This window comes from Cyprinus carpio, chromosome B2 (genome assembly GCF_018340385.1).
Source record: "Cyprinus carpio isolate SPL01 chromosome B2, ASM1834038v1, whole genome shotgun sequence".
Lineage (NCBI taxonomy): Eukaryota > Metazoa > Chordata > Actinopteri > Cypriniformes > Cyprinidae > Cyprinus > Cyprinus carpio.
Window position 1 is genome coordinate 5,322,160 of NC_056598.1, and position 22,257 is coordinate 5,344,416.

The following is a 22,257-nucleotide window of genomic DNA, read 5'->3' on the forward strand; positions in this document are numbered from 1 at the left end:
TTACTGGGCGCAACATCCAGGTTAAGAGGACAAAACATCTGCAGCGCAGCTGCTCTGTCTCTGTTCTGTCGCACGACATATTAATTAAACGGTTGGTAAAATGTTTATCTCGTGGAGAATGCTCACTGGGGAAAGTCTGAAATTCCATTTTTATTATTCGAATTACTCAAATCATTGTTCATACGTTTAAGCGCTGTACATGGTGGTCAGTGTTTATGTTAACCGTCGACTTGTTTGAAGATTTTTTTTTAATGGAGTTTTAATTCGTACAGTGATTCTCTACCAGTGGTTTTCAGGTTGAGAGTCCCTCGTTGTCAAAGACAATGATTGAATAATCCTGTGAATTTCTCATCTGATAAAATAGCATTAAAATAAACATAAAAGCATTTCAATTAAGCTTGGCAGCTCATAGCCTGTTGGTGTTGAATATGCATTATAGGCTGTTGAAATTACTTTGTAGTCTAGAGCAAAGTTTGCACATCACATTCCGTTTCAACACTGTTGTCTAACCACTGTGATTTTCTTGGTTGCTTAAATTTCTATTTATTTCACATTCTGGATATCAGAGAAATTTATGAATGGCTGTAAATTCGCCCTGACTAAAACAGATGCGCGTGCACAACACATTGACTCGAAAGACAAAGGGCGGAGGGGGGTCCTCTGTATTGATCTTAAGCCGAGTTCAGACTGCACGATTTTCAAAGTAGTCGGGTCGCTGTTCTTTTCACACTGCATGACTATCTCGGCCAGCATTCAGTCGCTGCTGTGTTCACACTGCACGATGGATCGGCGACAGAAGGTTTCACACTGCATGACTTTACAATAGGAAGAATCGCCGACAACTCTGTCTGGCATGCAAACTACGTTTCACAACCAAACACACGCGAGATGTGACAAGGGAAACAACGCGATATCAAGCATGCAAGACCGGAGTTCTCACGTGAGACTGGGCTAGCTCAGATTAAACGTCAAACAGACACGGGTGCTCCTGCCAAATTTCTACTAATTTTTCTTCCATTTCTTGGGTCCACATAGACCGAGAAGGCGGCTTTTTCTGAAACGAAGCCATGCTTGCTGATATTGTGGTATATAACTCCTCCCCGAACTCCCCGCTGCTCTGTATCTTGCTTTCTCATTGGCTGTCAGTCATCGCCGACGTAGTTTTCAGTCAGAACACTTTTCACACAGCATGATTTTGAATCGCCGACAGGTCCAGATATTTAGCATGCCAAATATCTCACGCGCGTCGGTGACTCGTCGGCGATTCTCTCAGATCGCGTCTTTGCTCATTCACACTGCGTGATTGTCACTCGCGTGAACGAGCAACGATTTGCCTGTGATTTCGGGCATTTGTCGGCGATTTCTCAAAACCTGTCGGCGAGCCAAAAACTGGGCTAAAATCGTGCAGTCTGAACGCGGCTTTAGGTTTAAATGCATTCTAGCCTGCTTTGTTTGATTTCAGAGTGATGTGGGAGAAGGCAAAGAAAACTCGGAGAAACATGAGAACATTGTCATTTTCTTATTTTAAATATTAATTAAATAAATGTTAATTTGAGTGTTTCACAATGCAAAATTCAAAAGTAAACATGGACTGTGAAGTGTAATTTATTATTTGCAGAGGCATAGGGGAACACATGGGAAAGTTGAGCTGTTGACTGTGTGGAACATTGCATATTGCATTAATTTATGATCCTTAGGTTCTGAGGCTAGTAAAACACTTATTGGGTAAAAGTAAAACTTTTTTTTTTTTTGAGGTTCAAAGAAAAATGTAAGGAGATTCTGCATAGAAATTGCAGAATAACTCCATCTCTGCAAGGTCTAGAAGTGAATTGTCCTTTTTTTTCAATGAATTTGGACTGTTGTGAGATCTAATTAGTTCTCCTGTGACACCCACTGTTATAGTCCCATGGAGAGTAAGCATTTTTCAATACACACCTCATAAAATAAGTTCATGCTAGTTAGAGGGATTTCCAGTCAATACACAGGGCAATTGAAATGTGCAAGTATTACCTTTTTTTCTCAACTTTGCATATTCACAACAAGAGGAAAAATTGCTCTATTGTTTGGCTTGTTAAACCCCATTTCATGCTGCAATCTTCTGGTTCAATTGGATGGAAAATAAGAGCAGTTACACAAATCTGCAACTGCACAATGTCCTATACTGTAGCTAATTGGACCAATGTTCTGTTTCACTCAAGGTGCAGTTCAATTTGTATACTCTAAAAATGTGGATATTGTGGCTGAATGAATAATGTTGTAGCCAAAAATGAACAAGGTAGTTTAGGATCATGTCTCCAGCAACTGCAGGAGCTACTTCTGAAAGCATTAATCTAGTGAATAAATTGCAGAACACAGAAAATGCAAATTGTACAAAAGTGCATTGCAAGTAAACTTTAACAAATATAATTATAATTTAAAATTATATAATTAATAATATAAATAAAATGTGTTTTTAACTAAAATAACATCAAAACCCTGTATGCATCAATTTATACATCCATCTATTGAGCATACAGAATGAATGCACCGATCTTAAAACATCTACAGAAATACAAATGCTTTTGCATACAGCATGTTGTTCTGAGATCAAATTGATGTGCTTTCTCACTCATTGGAAGTAGCATGAGGGTCCTCACTGATCATCCTTAGAGGAAGTACTGTTATGCTTCAAATCTTACATTTCAGTCTCTACTTAAGCCAGATTGTTTACCTTCAAGTCAACAACATCTCTCAGCTTGAAGGATTCATGATGTCCAAGAATGCTAGAGGCTGAGACAGATATAGAGTGATTCACATTGTGTGGACTGGAATGTGAAGAGTCATAATTTATCAATTCAAACAGCCCACTGTAGTGAGCATCTTGTCAAGCAATAAACTCAGAAGCTATTTTACTTGATGTTAATAAAGAACAAGACTCAACCCCTGCCAGAGTTACACAATATAGGTAAAATACTAGTTGAAGGTCCCTAGCATGCAGTACATTCATAAATAGGGTGACCAGATTAGAGCTGAAACAACTAATCGATTTAATCGATTAAAATCGATTATTAAAATAGTTGTCAACTAATTTAGTAATCGATTCGTTGCTAAATAATTTTTATTTGCCGTAAGCGGCTCATTTCGTGCATATTTTAAATCTGCGGTGACCAAAGTGTTGCAGTAATGAGCCACCGGAGGTTTTACTCAGCCAGTACAGTAGGAGAAGTAGCGACTAGCCAATAGCTGGCCTCGTTTTATGTCACGTGCTTCCCGCACAGCGTCTCTGCAGCATTCAGCGTGATGGGTGAGGCAGGCCGCAGTGGAGTAAGCTCGAGAAAGAAAAAGAAAAAAAGCGGAAGATAAAACTAATCGGACGAAGTCATCCAAAGTGTGGGAGCACTTTACTTTGCGCCTTCAAAAAAAGAAGAGTTACCTGTAAACTGCGGCAGGAAACATATCCTCTAAAAAGAGATCAAGCCTAACTGTTAAGCCCTGAACATTTGGACATGTTGACCTTTTTGCACTGCAATGCAAAGTTTTTCTCAAATTATGAGTGAATAGTGTTCTGCCTCATTTCCCACAGGTAGTCGAATTCCTGTCAGTTCAGGCATAAGCTGTTTTGTTAACATTTTATCGCTTTATTACATTTTTGAATTTTGCACTGTTATAAGGACCACTAACGTTACATATTTAAATCCGATGACTATCACAGTGTGCAAAGACTTTTATTTGTGCAGATTCTGCAGTACAATGTTGTTTGCAAATGTTTAGTCGTAAAAGCTGATAACATTGCTTTTTAACAATTAACATTTAAAGCTTTGTCGTTTACCAGTTCATAATTCAGTTATGCAGCCTAATTATGACTGAATGAGAGAGGTTAATGTTTAAATGTATTTGAAATGCACTTTTTTCTAAGTATTCACTGCTCTTTTTCACACACCAGGTTTTTTGTGTGTGTCCAATTTTTTTCCTGACAACCTTCTGATGGATTTTACTTTCATTTTTATTCTAAAATGAGATTTCCATTCAGGTTTCATGCCATTGGCACTTTATTCGAAGGATTGTCACAGCAATTTCACAGCATAAGCTATAAAGCTGTTTCCCAGGTATAAGCTGTGTGTTTACAGGAAAAAAATAATAAAATGGAATTTACTGCAATTTTATTCTGTTTTATTCTTATTCTTCGTGAAAATATGTTCTGAAAGATTCCTTAATAAGCTTTGTTCGGGATGTTAAACTACTTTAGGAACCCTAAGGACTGCCGTGGTGAAAACATTATTTGAAATCTCCTTGTGAAATTTGCTAGAGTATGTATGGGTCAGTGTTTTGATTGGAGAAGAGTTTGACAAAGGATAACCAACACATAATAAAACACAACTCCAGGTATGTTTTTGATGAGGATATGACAATGCAAAATGGTTAAAATCTCTAAAAAGTCTATGTTGAATGATAAAGACCCTTTGTTAATAATTTACTTGGGGAAAAAATGGGCAAAACTAAAATACAAGTACATAAACCGATTCATCGATTAATCGTAAAAATAATCGACCGATTAATCGATTATCAAAATAATCGTTAGTTGCAGCCCTAGACCAGATATATATATATATATATATATATATATATATATATAAGATAGTGATACTAAAGGGAGATGAACCATAAAATTGAAGAGTTTGCAAGCCTTGTGTAGTGCCTGCAATTAGAGTACTGCAACATGCATGGAAATAGCTTGTGTAGTTCAACTAATTAACCAGGCAGGGAATGTACTGCAGAAATTGGCCACTTGAGTTCAGCTGTGTTCTTTTGTTGCCTGATCTATGTCAGTCAATTTATTTTCAAATTGTATGTGATAGGTGTTTCCAAGTGTGTGTGTGTGTGTTTGTATTTACCACACAATGGTTTTTGTATGCTATGAGTATAATATCAAAACCAAGATGCTTTTGGCAAATGACCCTTTTTTTACTTTTATTTAATGGCTCCACAGTATAATCTTGACTGGCCTATAAGATATGATCCTGGACATACTGTCACAGGACAGAAGAGAGAGTCAAACATTGTCAAGACAAAACCGGCAGTATACTTCATAAATGGAGGTGGAGCACACACCATTACCACCTCATGCTGTGTCTCACCAACCTTCTCACCTCTTTCCCCATAGGGATCCAGCATATCCTTTACTCCTGACAACGACCTTGAGTTGCCCACCCTGGTGACTAAATTTAATATGCTACTAGTAGGGTACACAAACCAACTGCCACAAAGGCATATATTTTGTGTTTCCCAACACATCTGTACACTTAAGGTTAAAAGTTGTCAGGTTTATGTGTAGTTTGTTTGTTTATTAAACAGATGGCCAGAATGTGCTAGCTTTCTATGCAAATTTTAAGTGATCATCAGAAATTCAGAAATAATGAAATCCTAAGAGATGCACATTGAAACTGAGTCTTTTTTTATATATATATTTATAAAATGCCAGAATTTGAGTCCATCACTGTCTCCACTACATTTGGACAAATATGCAAAAGCAAACATTGGCTGCATACTTGTTGTTACTTATCATCAAAGAAATTACTGTCAAGGTAACACATCATTAAGGCCTTGATAACCAAAGTACAGCAGGAAGAATGTATAGGTTGTCAATATACAGAGTGGTGTTGAGCCAGCCTTTCATTTTGAGGCCAAGATGAGGACTTCATAATGGCTAGTGTACTGAAGTGGTCTGGTGTACTTAGCGGGCTTGTTGATTTGTGAAGTGACAACAGGGATCTAATTATCTCTCTGTACACTAAACTGCACATATACCTGGAACCAACACAGAGATATTGAAAAGAGATTCTACTGGTTGAAAAACAAATTATTGAGAGTTAGCACTATAAGATATAGCTCATTAAACACACACTGGTTTTTAATGGAGGCTTTAGTTTTTAGGCTTTAGAGCAATGTAGCAACGGAGTAGAACAACTGGCAGTGAGAGGTTTCTGGAGAGTCAAACAGGTCTACCTGAGCAGCTCCGAAACTTCTCCAAATCAACTGGACTGTCTGGGGATTGAGTCTCCATTCTTCAGGGTGTGTAGCTCGTGACAGCTCTTCGGCCGTATGGTTGAGCAGACCCAGAATGTGAATGGCACAAAGTGACCTCAGAACCTTCCGACTTCAAAAGAGGGTGTGGCGGGTGAGTTCCGACATGCAACGGGAGGATAGACAACCTTGTCAGTTGATGTACGCAATGGTCGCAGTATTGTCCATTCATACCAGCACGTGCTTGCTTTGTGAGCATCCTTTCAGATGGTTCAAGGCAAGACGCACCGCTGTCTACTCTAGACAACTGATATGCCAGTGCAGTTGGGGGCCCGTCCACACCCCGGACACTGCGTGCCTGTTGTACGTGCCTGTTATAGGGGCACTCCAGCCCAGAGGAACGTAAGGTCTGACCACGGGGTGAAGGTTTGGCGACAGGCCGGTGTAACTTGGACCCGGTAAGTGCCGTGCTGCCACGCCCACCTCGGGACTCGGCCATGAAGCCAGTGCTGAAACAGTCTCTTATGAAGCAGCCCCAGCAGCGTAATTGCTGCTGCAGCTGCCATATGCCCCAGGAGCCTCTGAAATAGTTTCATTGGGACCGACATCCTGCCCTTGAATTAATTCAAGCAGTTCAGCACTGACCGCCACATTCCTCTGTGAGGTATGCTGTCTGTTTGCTGTCTGTGTATCGGGGAGAGTTTGTTCTTTTCCCAGTTCACCCGAAGGTCCAACTGGCTGAGGTGCCAGAGCACCAGGTCCATGTGCTCGCACAACTGATCCCGAGACTGTGCTAGTATAAGCCAATCATCGAGGATGAGGATGCAAACACCCTGTTCTTCGAACGTGAACCGCAGAAATGGTCTGTGGCGTGGAAGGATCGACACATGAATCTATGCCTCCTTCAGGTCGATCACTGCAAACTAATTTCAGGGAAGGATGCACCCGAAGATGCGTTTCTGCATCAACATCTTGAATGGTAATCAGCCGCCTTCACCATCGTGAAGCAGATGCCACTGAACTTGGGGGCGACGCCGGGTGTTGCACCGGCTGCCTTTTCTCCACCCGGCCCTCCTCTGGGGGAGGGAGAGGTGCCTTCACCATCCTCCAAAGAGCAGCTTCCTCCTACTCTGGTCACCCGTCCCGGGGCCTCTTGCTCTTCCGCTCACCGCCAGGTTTGACCTTGGCCTAATGAACCTGCAGTAACTCTGTAGCGTGAAAGGTCAGAGGAAGCTTCTCCACAGGCCGTATAAGTACCTACAGACCCGGTTGGAGGCAGAATTAGGACACAACTGCATCGCAACCGACTGCTCCACCAGGGGATCCCTGTATACACCCTAGCTGTACCACCGTCGAGGGTGGTGAGGGAGGAGGAACCAGCAGATCAGTTTCCAGCAGTAAAATGTGCCATCCATGACCTGGTGAGCTCCTCATGCACCTCCGGGAAGAAAGGCACCGAGGCGGGGCACTGAGAACCAGCGCGAACCACCCCGAGAAACCAATCGTCCAACCTCGAGGGCTCGGGATGAGGTGGATATTTCCACTCGAGCCCTACCCTCTCGGCGGCCCAGGAAATCATAGCTAACATCTCAGGTTCTTATTCAGGCCTTGCCATCACCCCGGAGGGCGGCAGCACAGCTGAATCTTCCTCTCCAGAGAGCTCTCCCTCCGATGCAGTGATTGACATCCAGTCGTCGGGAGGAGCACCGAAGTATACTGCTGGTACGCTCTTTGAAGAGGGCCCAGAGCATTCCTTTGGCGGCTCAACTGGTTGCGAAGCGCTAGAGGAGCAATGGTACCCCCAAGGGTTGGTTCTCTGAGTAGTTTGCCACCACTGTAACCCTCAAACCACCCGTGCTACTGCTGGAAATAGCCCTCACCTGGCAGTCGCCAGGACGACCACTAGATTGCGGCAAAGGCAATGGAGCTCCGCCCCCCTGGAGGAAACCTAGCCTGGCACACAACCCTGAGATGGTTATCTTCCCGCAATGGGAACATGACTCATCCACGAACGCCACCGTGTTTAATGCCCAGACACAGCACCAGGTAAAGACTACATCCAGAAACACATGGGTGAAACAGCATCTTTAAAAAGACGATCTGTTGTCTTTACAAAGACGCACCCATGTAAGCTCTTTTAGAGAAATAGGCTCTTTCAGGGAAATGCCCTTTTAGGTGCTGAGACGCACTGGGGAAATGGCCATTTACAGCATGACAGGGGGTAGTGCAGCCTGAAGTGCGCAACCCACTCGACACAGGAATGACCACCGCAGAAGCACCGTCCGAAGCAGTTTGTTAGGAGCAGAGCGATGTTGTCACTCGGCTCCGAAGCGAAAAGCTGGTATGCGTTGCACCTGCTGCCTTTTTATGCTCACACTGTGATCAGCGGCAGCTGAATGCAATAATCGCATACCAATGTGTATTGGCTCACTTAGTTTACACTCAAAGTAGATTGGTCTCTCTAAGCAAGATCCCAATTCATTGGTCACAGACGTGACGTTGAGAGTGTCCAACTGAAAGGGAAACATATTTTATATTATATTACTTTGTCATTAAATTACAATTGCAACTGTAAATAAAACTGCAATATACACCTCTCCTTCCCCTCTTGCTTTGCCTAACCAGACATGACAACGATCATCATCATATACATAAATGTTATAAATAAATGTTTTATATAAATGCCTTATTTGTAAGTCAATATCATGAGTTCCCTTTCAAGGGAACTTCGAACTGCATCCTCTAGGGGTAGCTATGGGGAAAGCCTCTTCGTGACCCGTGTCTGAAGAATACATTGAAAAAACACCAACAAGTTGGCCGGCAACAGCCCCTGACGTCACTACCGGTGCGACTATAGATAAATAGGTGCCAAGAGAATACGTCATCCTCGTCTTTGTCTTCACAGACCATTTTGTTTGAAGCGTACAGTGTCTAGGAGTGCATGTTTCTCGCCAGAGACTTTGCTCTGATACCTGCAGTTCACACGGCTCGCATACTGTGGTGTGTGTGTAGTGAAGAGCAAGTGCATGCGTTCAGCTCTTGAGGGAGTTAGATGTGCTCTGCTGAGCTCATTGTGATGCATTTGCAAGACTCTGAGGGGATGTGAGTATTTGACTATTTACTAGAGTTTGTAGCAACATTTGCATGAGTGCGTTCGCCTCTCGCGGGAATAGCGATGCATACCCGGCAGCAGTTTTTAGCTCACGCTTGATTCCTGTGGTAATCTAGCAAGTGGACGGAGCATGTTTAGCTCCCGCGGGAGCTGAATACATGCTGCACTGTATCGCGGTAAGAACTTGTAAAGGATCTGACGGGAAATTTCTCCCTATCAGTAATTTCCTTTTGTTTATGCTGCACTCTGGCTTAAATATATATATAAGGTCTAAGGTGATGCTCCCCTCGCCAGAGGTTTGTAATTTGAGCTTGCATCTCCCGTGCAGTTCGGCACCACTGCGATGCTTAGGAAGCTTTAAGTACACACACTAAGCTCTGTGTACTTTCTGAAATCCATATGGTGGTAGGTGTGGACGTTAAACACTCTGCACACTTTCTAAAATCCATGTAAGTGGTAAGTGTGCACGCTAGCACTTTGCGCATTTTCTAAAATCCACATAAGTGGTAAGTGTGCACGCAAGACTCAGCTTCGTTCCCTTTCTTCAAGTTCGTTAGACCTTGGTTCCTTGGGCTCCACTCAACCAGTGTCTTTTTATTAATACACATCAAGCATCGCTTCCCTCAACATGAAGGGCTATTGTGAGCCTGGCGCTTCCCCTTAAGCGCCCGAGTTCTCTCCCCTTGTGAGGAGTTGAATTCCTCGCTTCATGGGCTGTTCTCGTGGTAGTTTAGCAGCGCTCCCCTTTACTCTCTTTCTGAATTCTGAGTTCTCCTCTAACGTAAGTGTTGAGTTCTCTGTTTTTCCCAAAGCACCTGGCATCCAGCAGCATCAGGTAAACTAGGCCCTTCCTTCGCCTCTCTGATGCGCTGACTTTTTGGCTAGCTTGCAGTACGCTTACCCTTCTGATTCTCATGATCAGGCTGTAGGTCGAGCCCCCTCTCTTGTTGAGAGTTGGGGTTGTGCTCCCTCAGCTAGGTAGCCTACTGCTGGCCATTCCAGCATGGAATATGCTGCAGGTTGAGCCCCCTCTCTCGTGTTCCAGCTTGGAACATGCGGTAGGTCGAGCTCCCCCTCGTTTGAGAGCTGGGTGTTTGCCCCTCCCATCAGCTAGATATTTACTGCTAGCTGTTCCAGCATTATTACCATAGGTCGAGTTGATGACTCTCAAACGTATTGTTATGGGATGCATAACTCCATCTATGAGTTGTTCTATCAAAGTGCCATGAGAGCCCCCCCCCCTTAGAACAGTATTTAAAATCCATGTTATGGTAAGTGTGCACGTGAAGTCTTTGCGCACTTTCTGAAATCCACACTGTGGTAAGTTCGCACACTAGTACTCTGCGTTCTTTCTAAAAATCCTTTATGGTGAGGGCTTCACGTGGTTGCTTCATGCACTTGGTAAAAGCCCCGTTCATCTTGGGCGCCACTCCACCTATGTATCCTCGGATACCTATCTAAACAGGGTGTTACTACTAGGGTTCTGTTGAGACAGTTCCTTCAGCAAGAGCAAGTTGTAGCCCCTGTGTGACAGGCAAGACTTAGTATAAAATGCTAGGCTCTTTGCCATATCCCTTTAAAGGAATCTTTCTTGGTTCCAAGCCTTGAGCTCTAGGTCGAGGCCATAACAGGTAAGTTGGGTATGTAGCCTAGGCCTTTGGCCATAAGGGATAGTGTCACGGACACCCGTCTAACATCCCAGTTGGTACTTAGTGCTCGCCATGATTCTGGCCTGCACTCCCCTCAGCATGGCGGCATGGGTATACTGTTCCCCATAGCGACCCCTCGTTCACTACTCAGGGAAACATGGTTACATTCGTAACCTGAGATGTTTTTGCTACTCTTAACTTTAGATGAATAATGTTGTGCACGGAATTGGCTAAATATTATGATTATTATGGTATGTCTTAATATTTAGATTTTGTTCATTTATATTGATTTAGAATTTAACATACTGTCAATTATTGCATTTGTTCTCTGAATTTAATTACAGGTCCTTCTCAAAAAATTAGCATATTGTGAAAAAGTTCATTATTTTCCATAATGTAATGATAAAAATTAAACTTTCATATATTTTTAGATTCATTGCACACCAACTGAAATATTTCAGGTCTTTTATTGTTTTAATACTGATGATTTTGGCATACAGCTCATGAAAACCCAAAATTCCTATCTCAAAAAATTAGCATATTTCATCCGACCAATAAAAGAAAAGTGTTTTTAATACAAAAAAAGTCAACCTTCAAATAATTATGTTCAGTTATGCACTCAATACTTGGTCGGGAATCCTTTTTGCAGAAATGACTGCTTCAATGCGGCGTGGCATGGAGGCAATCAGCCTGTGGCACTGCTGAGGTGTTATGGAGGCCCAGGATGCTTCGATAGCGGCCTTAAGCTCATCCAGAGTGTTGGGTCTTGCGTCTCTCAACTTTCTCTTCACAATATCCCACAGATTCTCTATGGGTTCAGGTCAGGAGAGTTGGCAGGCCAATTGAGCACAGTAATACCATGGTCAGTAAACCATTTACCAGTGGTTTTGGCACTGTGAGCAGGTGCCAGGTCATGCTGAAAAAACAAAATCTTCATCTCCATAAAGCTTTTCAGCAGATGGAAGCATGAAGTGCTCCAAAATCTCCTGATAGCTAGCTGCATTGACCCTGCCCTTGATAAAACACAGTGGACCAACACCAGCAGCTTACATGGCACCCCAGACCATCACTGACTGTGGGTACTTGACACTGGACTTCAGGCATTTTGGCATTTCCTTCTCCCCAGTCTTCCTCCAGACTCTGGCACCTTGATTTCCGAATGACATGCAAAATTTGCTTTCATCTGAAAAAAGTACTTTGGACCACTGAGCAACAGTCCAGTGCTGCTTCTCTGTAGCCCAGGTCAGGCGCTTCTGCCGCTGTTTCTGGTTCAAAAGCACACGCCTGTGCACGGTGGCTCTGGATGTTTTCTACTCCAGACTCAGTCCACTGCTTCCGCAGGTCCCCCAAGGTCTGGAATCGGTCCTTCTCCACAATCTTCCTCAGGGTCCGGTCACCTCTTCTCGTTGTGCAGCGTCTTTTTGCCACACTTTTTCCTTCCCACATACTTCCCACTGAGGTGCCTTGATACAGCACTCTGGGAACAGCCTATTAGTTCAGAAATTTCTTTCTGTGTCTTACCCTCCGCTTGAGGGTGTCAATGATGGCCTTCTGGACAGCAGTCTTACCCATGATTGCGGTTTTGAGTAATGAACCAGGCTGGGAGTTTTTAAAAGCCTCAGGAATCTTTTGCAGATGTTTAGAGTTAATTAGTTGATTCAGATGATTAGGTTAATAGCTCGTTTAGAGAACCTTTTCATGATATGCTAATTTTTTTGAGAATTTTGGGTTTTCATGAGCTGTATGCCAAAATCATCAGTATTAAAAACAATAAAAGACCTGAAATATTTCAGTTGGTGTGCAATGAATCTAAAATATATGAAAGTTTAATTTTTATCATTACATTATGGAAAATAATGAACTTTTTCACAATATGCTAATTTTTTGAGAAGGACCTGTATTTTATGTAGTCAAGAAGGTCAAACCCCTGAGGTGGGATAGGTCAAAATAAAGCCTACTAACCTATACGTCATATAAAATAGTTAATCAAACAAATTTAATCTCTCTCTCTCTCTCTCTCTCTCATACACACACACACATGTACACACACACACACACACACACACACACACACACACACAAACACAGACACACAGGATTTCTGCCTAAGATACTTATCACTTTATTTGTGAAATGTACCAGTCACAATATCACATGAGGATCAGTAAAACAAACCCTTGTAATTGTCACAATTAAAAGATAAAACTGCTCATATGGCAAATAACGTCAATGAGTAAGTTACAGAACAGACCATAAATACTGCATACACAAAGATCGTATATAATATAGGCATAAATATAACAAAGAAAATTTGTTCCAGAGGATAATTGCAAAACGCCAACCGAAAAGACATAACTGTAACTTTGTGTAAGGAGCTCAAAACCTGGATCCATGGGTAGTATTACCATTGTTCTTTTGAGTTTTATTCAACCCTCTACATTGCGAGTAAATCACTCGCATATGCGACAAAATTTTACTCTGGGCAACTAAATTATGTCTAATGTTAGCCATTGGCTAATGGATTCTTAGATTTTACTCACCAGTGTGTGTTCGAGGCTATTATAAGATTAGCACAGATATATTTTCACTCGCTGAACACTGATTGAGTGCTTCAGAGTTTTGCTGTCCATCAAGCGATATGTACTTTTTCAATTCATCTCAATGGACGCACAGCACACCTGTATTTGACGCTCTGTAAACTCTGTGTGAAGGAGCACGACTCGCCGTCGCTTTGCTGATAGCGCTGTTTTTCACACATGCATAGAGAGAGATTGAGAGTCTTACCATGCTGAATCGACCCGCTACATGTAAACTATATTACTATATTACTATAATGCATTCATACATGGTTATCAAGTTTTAGTTCTAATCACTAAAGTTCTATCATTAAATAGTGCTTAATACCATAATACAATGCTTGACTGACTGACTAAGAAGCTAAGATTTAAGAAGCTGTACCATTTTACAAAGATAAGCTGATTGGAATCATATATGTATATGTATTTGTATATATGTATATATATATATATATGTGTGTGTGTGTGTGTGTGTGTGTGTGTGTGTGTGTGTGTGTGTGTGTGTGTGTGTGTGTGTAAAATAGTATATCAGTCTGGCGAGTAAACTAAAAATTTTACTTGCCAATGGCGATTATATTGTCAAGGAGAGGGTTGTATATTGTACCCTGTTGGCCAAATAAGAATACTTAAAAAAAAAAAAATTGCTAAGTGTTATATATTACAGGACCCCTAATATTGCAAGAATCTAGTGGGAGTTATTAGACTTTAATTTTACACACAAGTGGTTTTATTGAGTCATGTTTCTGAGGTTTCCCCAGCTAGCAGACCTAATCATCACGGAAACAAGTGTTGGGGGTAACGAGTTACAAAGTAACGGATTACAGTAACTATATTACTTTTTTGGGTGACGAAGTAAAGTAACGCATTACACTAATAATATTGGTAACTACACTACTTTACTAGACTATAGGAACGCGCTTTCCTGCGTTACACAAGCCGTGTTTGCCTGTGTGTAAAGTTCTGGGCAGGGTTTCCCGATAACTATTGATCTTAGCGCTTAAGAACGTTTTCTACGAGTAATTTTACGATCGTTCGTTATTGTTTCACGCGCGTTTCCCAAAAATGCACGTAAAGCAATCGCACGTAGTTGTGCTTTAAGTGCTACTTAGGAGTCGCTATCCGTTTGTCACAGGCAGGAAGGAAGTCGACCGGAAGTTGAAGTCGGCCGCATGCCGCCATCTTGTAGCAGAACTTCACTCGCGTTAGCATCCCATTGACTCCCATTCATTTTGGCGTCACTTTGGCAGCGAATAACTTTACATCTGAGGCGTTTAAAGACTCCATTTGTCCGTTATTTATTTCTAAAGATACACGACAATGTATAAAGGGCTCCATTACCTTCTATGTTACATTATGGCCCCGTAGAAACAGTTTTTGCAAAAATAGGCTAACGATTGCCTCATAACCACTCGACTCTCTGTCGCACAGTAGAGAAATTACCGTACAGACAGGAGGAGAAGCTCGCAGGCAATCGGGGAGACGTCAGGAGATATGGCGTACTGGCGTTACATTTTAAAATACTATACAAAATAATTAATCAGAATACTTACTCCTGCTCACTCAGGCCAAAGAACTCCCCGCTCAAGCTCGCCGTCTCTTGAAGATTAACGATGGCAGTTTGCACGCACAGCTACTAGAAGATTTACATCTGTCAGGCAGCTTGCTGACGTCATCAAGCTTAGTTTGAGTCTGCGCGTCAGAAACGGAAGTGCTAAAAATCGCTAAAAATGGGCTTCACTTGTCTCAATTGAGTTCCAATGGGGTCGCTGTGTCCATTTCTTTTACTGTCTATGGTTTGTCAATGCTGAAGCGTCACCTTAAAGAATGGCTCTTAATTGTAAACGAAAGTTTATTGACGTTAACCTAATGTTGCTTTCCAGACAGACAACTTGGATATAATAACTATAATACAATACAATATCAAGGGCCCTATCATACACCCGGCGCAATGCGACGCAAGTTTCAGTCCGGCGCCGTTCGCATTTTCCCGTCCAGCCCCACATCGTTTAATTAGCAGAGCTCATGGGCGTGCTGTTCTAAAAAAGAGGTGTGTTCTGGCGCATTGCTATTTTAAGGAGCTGAAAATAGACTGCGCCATAGACCAACTCAAACCTGGTCTAAAGTCTGGCGCAATGTTTTTTCTTTGTTATTTAAAGAGCGCGTTAGTATAGGCGGGTCCACAACGCGCGTACACGCTGCTTATTAAACACAGGGACGCACAGCAGCACACAAACCCAGCTAACAAAAGTACGTAACTGTTACGTAACTGCAACGTAATCTGGTGAAGAAAGTTTCCTGCCTAAGTTTTAGGTTGTTGTGTAGTGGCAACTGGAAAAGTGAAAGGTGCGTATACGTCGCCACAACGTAACTTTGTGACGTTGGCAGTAAGTAACTGAGACGTCGTGGCAACGTCGCGGATCGGTAGTTGTGTGCTGGTAATCAGTTGGTAATTTTTGATAATTATTTATTTTTTATGGGCGGACATGCAGTAGTTTAATCTAATTTATGTCCTCATATGCCCAAACTAATTTAAAGGCTGTTTCAGCAGCTGTGAATGATGAATACAGATTCGAAATGAATTCAGTTCATTTATTAACAAACAAATATGACCAGTAATACACCCAAATTATTAATAAAAACATAGGATATACAGCAAAATATGAATGAAAGCATTCAGCCCATACAGAAGCACATAGATTAAAATATATTAATAATAAATAAATGTCCATATATTTAAATATCTATATCCTTCTGTAAGCATCCAGGATCAAAACATTATGCACAAATATTCAAGTCTTAGTAGTCACTCAGCCCATTGCATTTAAATATTTAAGAGAGCCATCATTAACCATGCACACATCAACTAATCACATGCTCCCACAATAATACATCAGCTAATCACACCCTTAACCAAACCACTACAAATAAAATTAACTGAAAATCATATGCAATATCTTATGAACAGATGTATTATAGCAAATCAGGTTTAATGAATCTCACACCTAACATACAGCATTATGGCCAGTTCACACTGCCAAAAAAACTATTTAAAAAACATGCTTATTTTGTTTGAACTGCTGGAGTATGGTGGTGTGAATTGGCTTTTAGGTGCTTTGGACACCAAAAAAAAAAAAAAAAAAAAAACTATTAATGTTAATTGCTAAAACAGTATATATAATGTTTAAGCAATTAACATTAAATTCTTAAATCTTCAGTAATTCTTACTTTCTCTATGCTTGCAATATTCAAGTGTTCATGTCCCTGAGTAATATCTGCATCCACCGAAGTATGCTAGTAGACAGCAGTGCATATGAGAGAGAGGTCTGGTGTGGAGGGTGGATCTGGAACTGACTTCTGTACTGTTTGTCACATCTCTTGATTATCTGTCTTCACAAACTGCCCTGAAATACAATTCAAACATTAACAATCATTGTTATAAATGTAACGTAAGGCTCTTACATTCATAATGCTCATTTTGGCCTCTACAGCTCATTTTGGAAATATAGTTAATATCAGTAATATGCAGCATGCTCAATACAAGGAAGTGGTCAGTAACATCGTCACTTCCGAGGTATGATATCAGTGATATATATATATATATATATATATATATATATATATATATATATGATATATCTATATATGATATATCAGTAAGGCTACTTTAAGAAAAAATAAAATGAATAAATTAAGTTGTGTTATGCATTCAAATAGTTAAACATGCTAAAACAGAATTTGGTAACAATAATAATAATAAAAAAAAAAATGGTGAGAAAAAATAAAACATTGCATAGGGCCCTAAACGTATTTTTTTATTTTTTTTGTTAAACTTTTAATAAATGAATGTGAAAATGTATAAACTATTAAAAAGGAGTTGAGAAAAATTAAATGGGAAAAAAAAACTTTTTTTTTTATTAAAGTGGAAATAAAATAAAATATTACTAAATAAAAAACTTGACTGACTGCTACTTTAAAGGAATATTATTTGTGTTGTTTATTATTTATTTTTTTGTATACTATATTATTTTGTGCAATTACTTGCCTGTCAGTTGAGTTTGTGGCAAAACCTTTTGCAGTGTTTACATGTTGTTTATACCTGCATAAAATGTATTAAAATAGAGGTTTAATTACATAAAGTACAATTTTATTTCAAAATGCTACTACATTTTTTTGCATTTTGTGTTTTTCAGTTGAATAAAAGACAAATTTTCCCTTTATATTTCATCATTGAGGATTTCTTTAAAAAAAAAGTTTAAAAATCTCGTCTCCTCTCGTTCTCATGAACCCAGTCTCGCGTCTCGTCTCCTGGGATAAGGGTCTCGTCACACCCCTAGTAGCCAGACCAAGAGATACAATAGATTTCTTTTGCATATCTGACAGTGTAACATTAAGCATAAGTATTTAGAATGATTTAAACCTGTATCCTGTTTTCTGGGTAACACTGAGAATATCACTATATATTGTTACAACACCTCCCCCACGACCAGTCTGACGGGGCTCATGTTTATAACAGTAGTTTGATGGAGTAGACTCATTTAGACCAATATAATCATTTGGTTTTAGCCAGGTTTCAGTCAAGCAGAGTGCATCAAAACTATTATCTGTGATCATTTCATTTACAATAACTGCTTTGGGTGTGAGTGATCTAATGATTATGAGCCCAAACTTATTATTTTTTTTTTGTTTGTTTATTAATTTTTCTGGTTTAATCATAATTAGATTTTTTTCTAGAACATGCATTAAATTTATATTTTGACCTCACTATTTGGGGAACAGACCAGTGTGATTTAAAAAAAAAACTGAAAATATTCGTTAATGAACATTTTTTCTGTAACTAAGATGAGACGTTGACGAGCTAAAACTAATATCTCATGATAAAAACTATGACGAAATTTACACTGCGTCTTCGTTAATAAGACGAGATGGGACTATAATGTTATTTATCATTTATTATTATTAAAATACAGTCGGACTCGTAACACAAAAAGGTTGCAGGTTCAAGTCTCATACCGGCAGGGATTGTAGGTGGGGGAGTGAATGTACAGCGCTTTCTCCAAACTTCAATACCACGACTGAGGTTCTCTTGAGCAAGGCACCGAACCCCCAACTGCAAAAAATGGCTGCTCACTGCTCCGGGTGTGTGTTCACGGTGTGTGTGTGTGTTCACTGCTGTGTGTGTGCACTTTGGATGGGATAAATGCAGAGCACGAATTCTTAGTATGGGTCACCATACTTTTTATCACTTTCTTAATAAAGTACCCATCCGAGTCATTAATGTAAACAACAAAAGATGTTAAATAAATATGTAAAGTGAACCTACTGTATCTGAAAAATGAGTTTAATTTGTATTAGAGTTTAATATATCTTTCGTATTTGTCTTATTGTCTTATTCTGCATCTTTCAAAAATGATAAATTATATATATTATAAATGAACAACTATCATTTTTTATAAGTTGCTCCCTTTTCACTACTGTTAAAGGTATAGTTCACCCAAAAATGAAAATTGTCATAATTTTTTCAAGTTTTTCCAAATTCAATCCTTGATTCAAATTTCTTATAAGCTTAATTGATTAGGTCTAAAGAGAGAAGAATTAATTACTATTTTTGTTTGAAGACTACATATAATGACTAAAAGTTGAAAAAAATGCAATGACTTTTCATAGACTAAAACTATGAAAGACTCAAAAGACTAAAATGTGACTAAGACTATTAAGCATTTTCGCCTCAAGATAAAGACTAATGCTAAATCAAAAATGCCTGTCAAAATTAACACTGGAACAGACACAGTCTTAATAGATTGGACAGTGCAAGTACTTCTATTTAAGCAGGTAGAACAAAAGCCATCATAGCAGTTATTTGAGAATTGGCTTACTAGTCATATGGAGCGTAGAGTCCTGGAGATGTTGTCCGACAGGAGTTCTGCTCCGACTCTGCTGGGGTGCAGGCCAGCAGCGCGAAAAAGCCTAGGACGCTCCCAGAAAAGATTACAATTATTAACAAAGAGCAGTTTTTGTTCTTTACACCATGACAATAACCATTCATTTAGAGCAAAAAGTCTACTGAACCTTTCGTGTCCTCATCTATACATGGGAAGAGGTGCTGAGATGATGATCATCGTGCAGGCGATATGCTGCACACCGTCTCGATCAGGCTCCTGAAGTCCCTCTTTAGTGTCTGTGTCTGGCGCAGCTTGGTGTTGTTAACCCCGGCGTGAAGCACTACCGCTCCGATGCTCTCTTCGCCCTTCAGGATCACGGGTATCTGCGCAGAAATATCAAGAACACGAGCACCAGGGAAACAGTGAGTGTGCACATTACCTTCAGCTAACATAGCACGAATATGCCGGATGATGGAGTCTCCGACGAGCACAGAGTCGTGTTCTGTCTCGTGAAGTGGAGCAAATCGGTTTCCAGTGGAGTTCCCGAAGACTGGAGGCGGCGGGGGGAGAGAGGTTGTCGCCCAGGGCCTGGCTAATGTCTTCCGCTGTGGCACGGGGTGAAGGACATCTGGGAAGATTGCGTCCTGGGTACACCGGGCCTGTGCAGAGAACCACACAGAGTAGAGGTGGTGGGAGAGTTAGCAGCGTGCTGTATACTTACCCCGGACTTATGAGCGTCAACCCCTGAATGTTTCCAGCACGGCTCTCCGCTCTCTCACATGAGCCTGCTTCTCCACGAGGTCACGGAATCGGATCTGCTTCTCCACGGCCTCCAATAACTCCTTATTAGAAATAATCAAACTAGGGAAATGCAGAAAAGAACAATAGTAATATGGAAAAAATACAAAAAAATGTTAAGATACCTGAATTTGTTTACAATGAAAAATCAAAACGTGTTTGAAATAGTTTCAGCCCATTTTAGACTGCGTGCAAGTGACGTCACTGACAGACTCTACAGTGCAGACTTTTAGGTTAAATTAATTAGCTTACTTCCATATATCTATTGACAAATTATCAGCAAAAACATTTACAAAGCTATCAAAACCGCCCCTTTACACATAAGATGTGATTAAAAGCCCAAACTTTCATTAATAAGAGCTCAAATCTAGTACGTTATGCTATAATTATGTTTCTACGCTAGCTAGCGTAATATTTGCTAGCAGACATTTCAGATAATTAAGGAAATATACCATAATCACAGAGGTATAAATATTAACAAAAGTACTTAAAGTAGACTGTGGATGATATTAACATGTGTTACTTAACCAATCTGTCGCAGTTGTTGAACTTTTCTTTGGTATAACTGACGAGAAACAGAGAAAGTGTCAGACGCGTCCTCTCCTCTCCAGCAGCTGACGTGTCCGCGGTTGCCATGGTAACTCTCAACGGATAATAGGCTAATAAAAACAATATTATTAAAAAAGGGTTTTAGCGTCTTTACAGAGTTCAAGACGTTTGTTTTTACTTTGTTTTATACATTTTATCAACCTATTTATTTATTATAAATTGTAAGACTCACCTCAGAAAAGCTAATTCTCCGGTCAGACACAGTTGAAGTGAGATGGTGTAATCAGTCTGTGTTATTATTTCACGTTCATAACTCCTTACGAAATAGAAAGTTTCACAACTCAGAAAAAATGTATTTCGTTTCTTGTCAGTATACTGTGCGCGCGGTGTGTCAGCTGTGGAAGCGCGCGCGCGCTGTATGTCACGTCATTATATATTAAAAGCATGTCCATATTCTGACTTGGTGAAAAGAAACACATTTTATCTTTAAGGAACGTTTAATCTTGTGTCTGAAGTTTAATTACACTTTTTAAATATCACTATACTCAGAAAGCATATAAAGAACGTACAAAAGTTGTGGTAATGAAATTACGTGAATACGACGTTGTAGTTACGTTGCCAGTAAGTCATGAAGTTACCAATATATTACGAATAGAGAACCTATCTGGGACGTTCTTGGTTATCTGGTCACGTTGGAAGGACGTACTGACGATGTTGCGAGTTGGTAATGTGATGGTAATAAAATTACGGGCATGCGACGTCGTAGTTACGTTGTCAATTGGTAAGTCACGGAATTACCAAAAATTACCAATACTTTACGTAACTGTTACGTCGTGTGTTAGCAGGGAGTTTGGTAAATGTTAAGTATTAAAGGATTGCAATTTGTGTGTTTTTTTTGTAGGTTATTTTGGTTATAAAAATGCCTACATGTCATAATGGATAGTCATCGCATATATCAGAATTAGGCTATCTATTTGCTCGCAAACGAGCAGCTCCGTTTCATCTCGGAGACGCGTTCTGTCTTTGCGCTTGCCAAATTCCGCCGTGTAAATAGCAAATCCGTCATGGCACGAGGGCAACTGGCTCTTAAAGGGAATGAAAGATGACACTTTGATTGGTTTATTGCAGTGTTAATTTCGTTAACGAAGACGACGACGAAAAATATTCGTTAACGAACATTTTTTTTTGTGACGAAGACGAGACGTTGACGAGCTAAAAATAATATCCGATGACGAAATTATGACGAAATTTATGCCGCGTTTTCGTTAACTAGACGAGACTGGACTATAATGTTATTTGAGGACTACCAGACATTCAAAATGCATCCTATAGGCTTTTGTCTTTCAAAATGTGCGTCCCTGTCATTGGATTGCGATCAGATAAGGGGCGTTTGCATATCTAGTCAGTATAGCAGCCGCAGTGGATAGATAGACTACAAAAAACGCGAACTAGCGATCTGAAACAATGGCCTCAGCACCCGAAGGGGAAGGGATAAGGTAAACAGACGTCCAGTTTTTTCCCGGGAGACACAGTTCGTTGTAATAACTTAAAGTTAGTGAAGGCGGGATAGGTGGAATCGTGCTGATAGAAGTGCTCTCTCTCTCTCGTGCGCGCACGCTTCACTTCCTCAGTTCTCATATACAGCGCGCAATCAATTCTCAGCGCTCAAATACACACACAGCAGACCAAATGTT

At 40.5% G+C, this 22,257-nt stretch overlaps 1 long non-coding RNA gene across 1 annotated transcript; it reads right to left on the bottom strand.

Annotated features, from left to right (window-relative positions):
* Nucleotides 1–15,912: 15,912 nt before the first annotated feature.
* On the bottom strand, nt 15,913–19,267 carry LOC122136149. Its single transcript, XR_006153960.1, has 2 exons — nt 19,211–19,267; nt 15,913–16,738 (listed from the first exon to the last, which is right to left on the bottom strand). It is a non-coding gene; the product is annotated as an uncharacterized LOC122136149 (long non-coding RNA).
* Between the last annotated feature and the right edge of the window lie 2,990 nt (nt 19,268–22,257).